The sequence below is a fragment of the Callithrix jacchus genome, chromosome 9 (genome assembly GCF_049354715.1).
Source record: "Callithrix jacchus isolate 240 chromosome 9, calJac240_pri, whole genome shotgun sequence".
Lineage (NCBI taxonomy): Eukaryota > Metazoa > Chordata > Mammalia > Primates > Cebidae > Callithrix > Callithrix jacchus.
The window spans coordinates 77,596,932-77,607,138 of NC_133510.1; the positions used below are offsets into that span (position 1 = coordinate 77,596,932).

General features: G+C 41.6%; 1 pseudogene; it reads right to left on the reverse strand.

Annotated features, from left to right (window-relative positions):
• Nucleotides 1-2,933: 2,933 nt before the first annotated feature.
• Nucleotides 2,934-5,757, reverse strand: LOC100385844 (EZH inhibitory protein-like; annotated as a pseudogene).
• Nucleotides 5,758-10,207: the final 4,450 nt, after the last annotated feature.

Sequence of the window (10,207 nt, forward strand, 5' to 3'; positions counted from 1 at the left end):
TCCTTGTTTATGTGTTACTCACAACCAATTTATGTAGGCACTCTGAAAGTCCTTTCTCCTTTGCTGCTTTTCCCAACAGGTATCTTTTCATATTTTCTTGTAGCGAGAGAGACCAGGAAGATAAACAATATTTATGCATGATGGGCTTTAAAGAATGCCAATAAAAGTGCCAGAGCATCCGTGGAAGGAAAAGCTTAAGTCTAATAGTCAATATCATAGAGTCATCTGCGCCTAGAAATGAAGAACAGGTCTGGAAATGATTAATGAACATTGTAGAAGGCATGCCAGAAGAATCTCAAGTTTAGAAGGAGGAAATGGTGCAAATAAAATCATAGAGGTGTGAAAGAATCATAGACCACATTTAAAAAAAGAAAAAAAAAACCAAGCTGTCCAATTTAAAGAAAACAGCACAGGAGAAGGTGAAAAATAAAGAAACTAAATCATATTCAACAGTGTGTGTCTTCTGTAAATCAGAAGAAAAAATAACTGTTTGGGTGTTGCATATCTTTTTATTAAGACATCCACAAGTTAATACAAGAAATGTTGTGAAGGGGAAAAAAAGGCCTGTATATGAAACAGGTCAGATGATTGCACTATATTTGGAAAAGCCTTCATTCATAAGTCTATTGGAAAGTTTCATTCAGCTTGAAGTAAGAGACAGGTGGAAAGCAACAAAGAAGACTGGAAGGTGTGAAAACAAGCTTGTGCATTGCCAGAGAGTGAAGACATGCATTTAAATGCTGAAAGGGGTTAAAACAAAGAAAGAGTGGATATGTTAGAATAATTGCACCAATTCTGAACATACTCAACCATCCAGTACAATCAGAAGTACAGAAATAGGATTATATCAGGAAAAATCATTTGCAAATGACAGTACGCAAGAAGCATCCTGTCACTTGCATAAATAAGATTTGTCAGTTTCAAATATTGATTCTTCTGACAAATTATTAAATAAACCAACAAACAATACAGTTAAAGACAAAATGTTACATAATATGTTTAATAGTACATAAAATAGTTATTGGCAAAAATGAAAGTGCAACTCAACTAATTAAATGCAGGTACAATTACCCTAAATCCCCTACTAGATGAAAGAATAGATAATTTTCAGGTCAGAATGGCATTAAGATAAAACCCAGGCCCAACTATACATACCAGAGCTGTATTCATAATTATGATGCCTGACTCTCAGCTTTCCAAACCTAGTTTTTTCTAAAACTAATGAGTTAGAGAAGTTCCTCCCTATGGTATCATTACATAAATTTTTGTAAAACTGCTCTTTGCATGAACTAAATTACTAAAAGAGAAAAATATTTTAGATTTTTTAGAGTAAGAGTAATTTAGAGAATGCCACAATTAAGAATAAAATTCTAAAAGCACATATACTATAAAATGTTCAATCAATATAAAATGAAAATTAAACATTTTTACATATGTAAATATGTGTCCAACTTTGTAAAAATTTGAGGTTTATGGTGGGGACTTATTAAAACATTGAAAATTAGAAAAGGAAAAATGTCTTTATCTACAGGAACTATGTTCAGCTTTACTGGTATTTAATTTTCAAATTATGATAACAATAGAATCTACCTATAAACCACTAAAAGCATTAATATAATAAACCATCACTAATTAAAGAAGGGAAAAGAAAAGGACACTTTCAAGAATAGAAATAACTCTAAATTGTATAATAATTGTATAAGAAACAAATTTTCCAACTGCTCTACATTGTAGAGGCAATTCTAGAAATGGTAACATCAAGGTAAATTAATAATGCCCTATAATATGATTTTTACCCAGTACTTATTTTGTTTAATAAATCCCTTAAAATGAATATCAACCCATATTTTTCATATATTATATAGAGGTGTATTTCTTTGAAAAAAAATTGCCATAAATGAGGTATGATTACTTATATGAGGTGGAATATTTTTCGTTTCATAAGCTAAACATTAAAAATGTCCAGCTAATAGTTGCTCTTTTAATATTTAAAATTTATACATTTCCTCCATATTGAAACACATTCTTAACTAGTGAAATTGAATTTGGGGGGATATACTAGTACAAGGAGAGAAGGAAGAGCATATGAGTTGCTATATTTCAATAAAGGACATGCAAGTAACCAACATCTGCAAAGATGTTTTGAATTATCAGTAATTCTGTAAATACCAGCCAATTTATTGTTTTTTTTAACTTGCATATTGAGATATATTGCAACACAATTTGTGTTCTTATGCAAACTGTGTACATTTATCATAAATAGAGAGACAATATAGAAGTTTAAATGAACTCTGTGATGCCAGACCACCTGGGTTTAAGTCCTGGCTCTGCACAGGCTGTGTAACCTTAGGCATGATGCCCCGCCAAGCCATATCAGTGTGGAGACAATTGGAAAAATGTTTATCCCCATACATACTTACCTAAATATCCTCGTTTATTTTGAACCAAGCAGAGAAAGTTAATACAAGCTCACTAAATGTGTTCACTAAAATGTTAATACAAGCTCAGTAAATATGTTATAAAATATATTTTTTTAAAAAAGGCACTACAGGGTACTTACTAGAGCTTGCAGGCCTGGAAGTTGTGGTTGAGTCAGTGAGTGAGTGTTGAGTGAATGTAAAGGCCTAGGATGTGACTGTACACTACTGAAGAGTTTATAAACACTGTATACTTAGGTTACATTAAATTTATTTACATTTTTCTTTCTTCAGTAATAACCTAAACTTAGCCTGCAGTAACTATTTTACATTATAAACTTTTCAAAGTTGTTTAACATTTTGACTTTTGCAATAACTAGCTTAAAATGCAAATATTATACTGCAGTATAAAAATATTTTCTTCCTTTAAGTCCTTATTATAAAAACTGTTTTGTTAATTTTTAATATTTTTATCTTTATAACATTTTTGTCAAAAATTAGGATTCCAACATACACGTTAGCATAGGCATACACAGGGTCATAATTATCAATATCATGGCTTTCCACCTCCATACTGTGTCCCACTGAAAGGTCTTCAGAAGCAGTAATACTTATGGAGCTTATCTCCTATGATAACAGTGCCTTCTTCTAGAATACCTCTTGAAGGATAGCCTGAGGCTGTTTTATAGTTAAATTTTTTTGGTAAATAGATATATACTCTAACCTAATGATAAAAAGTGGAATATAGTAAATACATAAAGTGGTATTATAGCCACTATTATTATCAAATACAATATACTGTACATGGCTATATGTGCTGTACTTTTATGCAACTGGAAATGCAATAGGTTTGTTTACATACACATATACGGATATGGCCTCTCCAGGCTTCTGATTAAATCCCCAGTTCCTCTGTTAGTCTTGAATGTAGTGTTCACTGCTGCTGTCATAGGTCCTAGATCAACAGCAGAATGTTTGGAAACTTGCTGTTTCCTGTCCTCCCCTTGCTCCCACCCACAATGGATGTGAAATGCCCTCTCATGTTAGTTCCCTCCTTGCTTTTCCTCCTAGATGCTGAGGAAGTAGGTGGCCATCGAAAATGATTGCGTTCATCAGACAAGTGTTCTTGCTATTTCCACCATATCTGCAGTGACTTCCTCCACTGAAGTATTGAACTTTTTAAAGTCATCCATGAGGGTTGGAATCGACTTCTTCCAAACTCCTCATAGGATTAATATTTTGACCTCCTCCCATAAATTACAAATTTTCTGAATGTCACCTAAAATGGCAATTTCTTTTCCCAAAGGTTTTCAACTTACTTTGCCCAGATCCATCAGAGGAATCACTGTAGCAGTTACAGCCTTAATAAATGTATTTTTAAAATGATTCCTGAAAGTCAAAATTACTCCTTAACTGTGGGCTACAGAATAGCTGTTGTGTTAGCATCTTTTTTTTTAATATACATTTTTAAAACAAAATCAACACTTTGCTAATTAAAACATTTCATAACAGAAAGCAACTTGGAAAACAGAAATCTCAGCTCCAGGGCAAAAGCAAACACTTGAGGAAGAAGGTGGGCCAGAATCAAAGGCCAACAGCAGGTTAAGTGCTAGGTAGTGGTGGAGTCATGGGGAGGGGAGACTTCAAAATCTCGCAGAATGTTGGTTAATGGCTAGAACTTTGGGAGACCTCGCAGGTAACCACAGGGCAGGCAGCCCATTCACAAAGTGGGTAGATGTTGATTCGTTCTGTGAGTCTTAGAGGATGCTCACAGAAGGTCACAGCCCAGGTGGTGCTGGGTGATGAGCTGTGCTATTTCTGCCTGCTCTTCCTGGGGGAAAGGGCTTGGAGCATAAAACTCTGGCATCAAGGCACGCCTAAGGCTAGCAGGGCTAGAAGTGGAGATAGATCTCTGGCCCAAAAACTCAGGGGAAGAGGAAAACCGTACTCTGCCCAGAAATCTTAGTAGGGAAGGAGGAGGGACTTGTGCCAGGAGACCTACTTGGGGAGGGGGAGGAGGAGGAGGAGCTCTCATCCCAGTGCTGAGGGATGGGAAGGAACTACCTCCCAGGGGGTGAGGGTGAGGAGGCAAGCATATGGACTGCATGCCAAACAGGTGGGGAAGGACTGCTTAGCACCTCAGGATCAGGAGGGCCTGAGCTACTCTGAAAGGCAAGCCTTCGTAAGCCAGCCCCACAGGAAGGATTCTCATTAGCTGGCCCAGACAGAGAGCGGCGGCTGAGAAGGGCTGATCTTCGCTGGGCCTGGCTTCATGCTAGTGCTGCGACGAGCAGGGGTTGACCTTGCTGTGCGGCCGCTAAGGGCACGGCCAGGCGTAGGGCTTGGCCTGGATGTGCGGCCTCGGAGGGCAGGGCCTGACCCGGAAGCAACTCTGCGGAAAGCGTGGCTGCAGTGATCAGGGCCTTGCGCAGATGCACAGCTTGGTGGAGCAGGGCTTGGCACAGCCGTACGGGCTTGGCACAGACGTACGGCCTCGGCAAGCAGGGTGTGGCGCAGATGCACGGCCTCCATGAGCAGGGTCTGGCGCAGATTCAGGGCTTAGGAGAGCGTCTAGATGAATGGCAACTGGTGGAAAAGCAAGGCCTGGCAGGGCGGTGCAGTCTCTTAAGACAGGGCCTGGGCCAGATGCACATCTGTGGAGAGCAGAAGCTGGCAGGGAGATGCGGCTTTGGCTAGCAGGCTTTGCCTCAGAGGCAAGGCTTAGGAGTGCAGGGCCTGGCTGGGTTGCCTGACTCGAAGCAGAAGCCTGGAAACAGTGACGGCTGCTGGGCTGGGACCCTGGAGAAGATGGCGGCAAAAGGCCAGATAACAGACGCTGCCCTGGAGGCTTCTGAGCCCAGGCAGCCTAGTCGCGGCTGCTTCCTACAACGGTTGTTCCAAGGGCTCTTGGTCCTGGCGGGGTGCTCGTCGGCTCCACAGCAGCCTGGCTGCCCTCCTCAGGCACCTCACATCCAAGGTCTTCGTGAGGACTGCAGCAGGCCTGGAGGTCAGAATGCCTCTCCTCCAGAACAGCCATGACGGGCAGCCCCGGGTTCTCATCGGTGGTGAAAACGGTAGCATCGGTGATAGCTGCAGCGGAAGAACCGGCTCTGCCGCTGCTCAGGGTGGCACCTCCCGAGGGAGACGCGCTGCTGGAGACCGTGGGAACGGAGGTAGCAGGATCTTGATTCCCAGTCCTTCCGGCATACCCAGAGGCAGGGGCAGCTTTGTTGTTTGGTCCTCCCGGCACCTTGTCCTGCTGGTGCTTCTTCTCCGTCTCCATGTTCGACTGGGTGACCGTAATGCCAAGTTCTCCCTTAGAGAGCGAGGAGCACGGCAGCTACTCCTTGTATGTTTTCTGCATGGCCACCTACGGCGAGGGGGACCCCACCGATAACACCCAGGACTATGATTGGCTCCAGGAAATGGACATGGATCTCTCTGGGGTCAAGTTCGAGGTATTTGGTCTTGGGAACAAGACCTATGAGTACTTCAATGCCATGAGCAAGTACGTGGACAGCGGCTGGAGCAGCTGGGCACCCAGCACATCTTTGAGCTGGGCTTGGGTGACGATAATGGGAACTTGGAGGAGGACTTCATCACCTGGCCAGAGTATTTCTGGCCAGCCATGTGCGAGCACTTTGGTGTGGAAGCTACTGGCGAGAAATCCAGCATTCGCTAGTATGAGCTTGTGGTCCACAGTGACATAGACGCGGCCAAGGTGTACATGGGGGAGACTGGCTGGCTGAAGAGCCATAAGAACCAGAAGACCCCCTTTGATGCCAAGAATCCATTCCTGGCTGCAGTCATCACCAACCGGAAGCTGAACCAGGGGACTGAGCACCACCTCATGTACCTGGAATTGGTCATCTCGGACTCCAAAATCAGGTATGAATCTGGGCACCACGTGGCCGTGTACATTTTTTTTTTCTTACGAGGAAAATGATGATCCTCCCACCCCAGCCAAAATAATCCTCACACACTTCAGATGATCTCTGCCAGAAAGTAAGTCCTCTAGAGAGGAAATCACTTTTAAAGTCTCATCAGTCAGTTGCACCTGAGAGTGAATGAGTTTATCAGATTCTTCCTGAGAAATGGTTTTTCAGAGAAAGGGTAAGTGGTTGCACACAAAAAGGCACTTAGTTCCTGGCCAGGGCAGCAGGCCAGGGAAGGGAGGGGAGAACAAAGCAAGGAGACGGGGCACGTGGAAGATACAGGCAGCTCCTTCTCTGTCTGGCCAGAGTGGGCCTCGGTGGCTGGGCACAGGTCCCAGGGACCAAGATGGATGGGCCCAGGCCTTGGTGATGGAGCCATCATAGTTACTCAGAGGCACTTGCTGCGAGCCAATGAGACAGGTGACTCTGGAGTTCCTGAAGACGCCCTGCCCCACCCTGGATGGGAGCAGGAAGGAGCAGATGCTTGTGGCCAGGACATAGGCCCCAGAGTGCTGATGTGCACCTGTGCTGTGTCCTGGGCAGAGGACTGCAGTGCAGTGACACAATCATAGTTCACTGCAACCTTGAACTCCTGGGTTCAAGTGATTTTCCTGCCTCAGTCTCCCACTCAGCTGGGACTACATACATGCACCACCATGCTTTGCTTTAAAAAAAAAAAAAAAAAAAAAAAAAGTCCTCAGTATGTTGCCCAAGTTGGTCTCAAAATCCTAGCCTTAAGCAATTTCCTCACCTCAGTCTCCCAAAACTTTGGGATTACAGGCATGAGTCACCACACCTGTCCTGGAGTAGCACTTTTACTTTTCAACAAGAATTTTCCCTTTGCATTCACAACTTGGCTCCTTTTGACAAGAGGCCTTTCAGCCCATCCTGACTTTCAACATGCCTTCCTCACTAATCTTAGTCATTTCTAGCTTTTGATTTAAAGTGAAAGCCATGTGGCCCTTCCTTTCACTTGAACACTTAGAGTCAATTGTAGAGTTATTAATTGCCCTTTTAAAAATCATTATTATCATTATTAAGAAAGAAAGAGAAAGAGAAAGGGGGAGAGAGAACAGGAGTCATGCTCTATTGCCCAGGCTGGAATGCAATCCAAAAATAGGTATCAAAAACCTCCTTTATGCCGATAATTGTGCTTAACAGTGGAGACAGGAAGGAATAAGGGAAGAAAATAACCACCAACCAACCAATATGTCATTTAAGTCTGTGAAAGCTATGCAAATTCTGGAGTGATTTACTTCCAATTATGTGGTCACTTTCAAAATAGGTGTAATGTGATACTGAGAAAAATGTATGTTCTGTGGACCGGGGGTGAAGAATTTTACAAATGTTCACTGAGTTTACTTGTTCCAGGTCTGAGTTCAAATCATAGATGTCCCTGTTAATTTTCTATCTCGTTGATCCATTGAATATTAACAATGTGGTGTCAAAGTCTCACGCTATTATTGTGCGGGAGTCCAAGTCTCTTTATAAGTCATTAAGAACTTGTCTTATGTGTCTGGGTGTTTCTATATTGGGTGCATATATATTTATGATCATTGACTCCTGTTGTTGCATTGATCCTTTTACCATTATGTAATGTCCTTCTTTGTTTATTTTAGTCTTTGTTACTATTAAAGTCTATTTTGTCAGAGATGAAAGTTACAACTCCTGGTTTTTTTTTCTCTTCATTTGATTGATAAGTCTTCCACCAACCCTTTGTTATGAGTCTTTGTGTGTCCTTGCTTATGAGATAGATCTGAATACGGTGTACCAATGGGTTTTGACTTTTTATTGGGGCATTTAATCCATCTATGAAGCTTAATTTGGCTGGATATGAGATTCTGGGTTGAAAATTCTTTTCTTTGATGATATTGAATATTGACCCCCCACTCTCTTCTAGTTTGTAGGGTTTCAGCTGAGAGATCTGCTGTGAGTCTGAGAGGCTTCCCTTTATGGGTAACGTGACCTTTCTCTCTAGCTGCCCTTAGAATTTTCTGCTTTATTTCAATCCTAGTGAATCTAACAATTATGTGTCTTGGGGTTGCTCTACTTGAGGAATATCTTTGTGGTGTTTTCTGTATTACCTGGAGTTGAGTATTGTCCTGCCTTACTAGGTTAGGAAAGTTTTCCTGAATAATATCCTGAAGAATATTTTCCAGCTTGGATTCACTCTCTTCATGACATTCAGGTACGTAAATTAGGTCTTTTCACATAGTTCCCATATTTCTTGGAGACTTTGCTCATTCCTTTTTACTCTTTCTTCTCTAATCTTGTCTTCTCATTTCATTTCATTAAGTTGGTCTTCGACCTCTGATATCCTTTCTTCTGCTTGATCAATTCGACTGCTAAAACCTGTGCATACTTTGTGGCATTCTCGTATTGTATTCTTGAGTTCCATTAATTCACTTATATTCCACTCTAGATTGTCTTTTCTCATTAGGATTTTGTCAAACCTTTTTTCAGCATTCTTAGTTTCTTTACATTGGACTAGAACATATTCTTTTAACTCTTAGAAGTTTCTTATTATCCACCTTCTGAAGCCTAATTCTGTTAATGGAATGCACTTGTTCTCCATCAGACCTTGTTCCCTTGTTGATGAAGAACTGTGATCCCCTGTAGAGGGACAGGCATTCTGATTTTGGGTATTCTCAGCCTTTTTAAGCTAGTTTCTTTCCATCATTGTAAATTTATCCACCTGTCGTCTTTGTAATTACCAACTTTCAAATTAGGTCTCTGAGTGGACGTCCAACTTGTTGATTCCCAGTGCTGAAATCTGAGCAACCCACTGCACTGCTAAAACAGTGGCATTAAGATTCACGGTGCTTTTCTGCCTGGGAATCTCCAGTCTGGCTTCCTTCTTGAGTCCCTTTTTCAATCAGCTGAATACAGGCAACTCTGCCTTCCCAGAGCTCCAAACGTCAACCAAAAGAGGACCCAGTCCCGTTTACTCTGCACCACAAACTGCCGCGCTGACCACAAGAGTCACGCGGGCAACCCGTGGGTCTCCTCCGCTGGGAATCTCCTGGTCCGTGAGCAACAAAAATTCGTCTGAAAGTGTGGCATCCTCTCGTTCTCTGCACTTTCACTGGGAGCTACAAACCTGAGCTGCTAGTAATCAGGCATCTTGGATCTCTCTCTCTAATTATTGATTTAATATTTGCTACTACCACCAAGATCTGCACCTGCAGTGGTTCTACTCAGGTCTATGTTCTATTAAGGGTCACTGCAGTGGCCCTTCTAATCATCTTGGTATAGCATCTTTAGGCTTGGGACACTGTTCCACCCTTCCTGCTCTAGTCCCTCTACCAGCAATGGCTGCATGTTGGCTCAACTTCTCAGCATCCATTTTCAGGGGTAGTTGAGTATTCAGTTGAGTTGTTACACATTCCTTAGTGGATTCTAACTTCAATGGTCACTAGACTGTTGTATAACCAACTAGCCTAATTCAATATTGTTGTGTTGCAGGGACTAGGGAAACCTGAAGTTAAGGAGAGGCATGGAGCAATATCTGGTCTGTGAGCAATCAGAACACACACAACATTTTTCAATTAAGTTTGCTGTCTGATATGGGCATGTTTTGTGATGCCACAAAGCTGTTACAATAGTAACACCAAAATCACTGATCACAAATCACCATAACAGATATAATTGTAATGGAAGTTTGAAATATTGCAAGAATTACCAAAATGTGTCACAATGACCTATGAACTTGTTTGAGTCATCATTGTCGAAAACCTTCAATTTGTTAAATATGCAATATGTGCATGGCCAAATAAAGCAAAGCACAATAAAAATAAATACATTTGTATACACTATGTATATCCCCACATATAATATGTATATATAATAAATGTA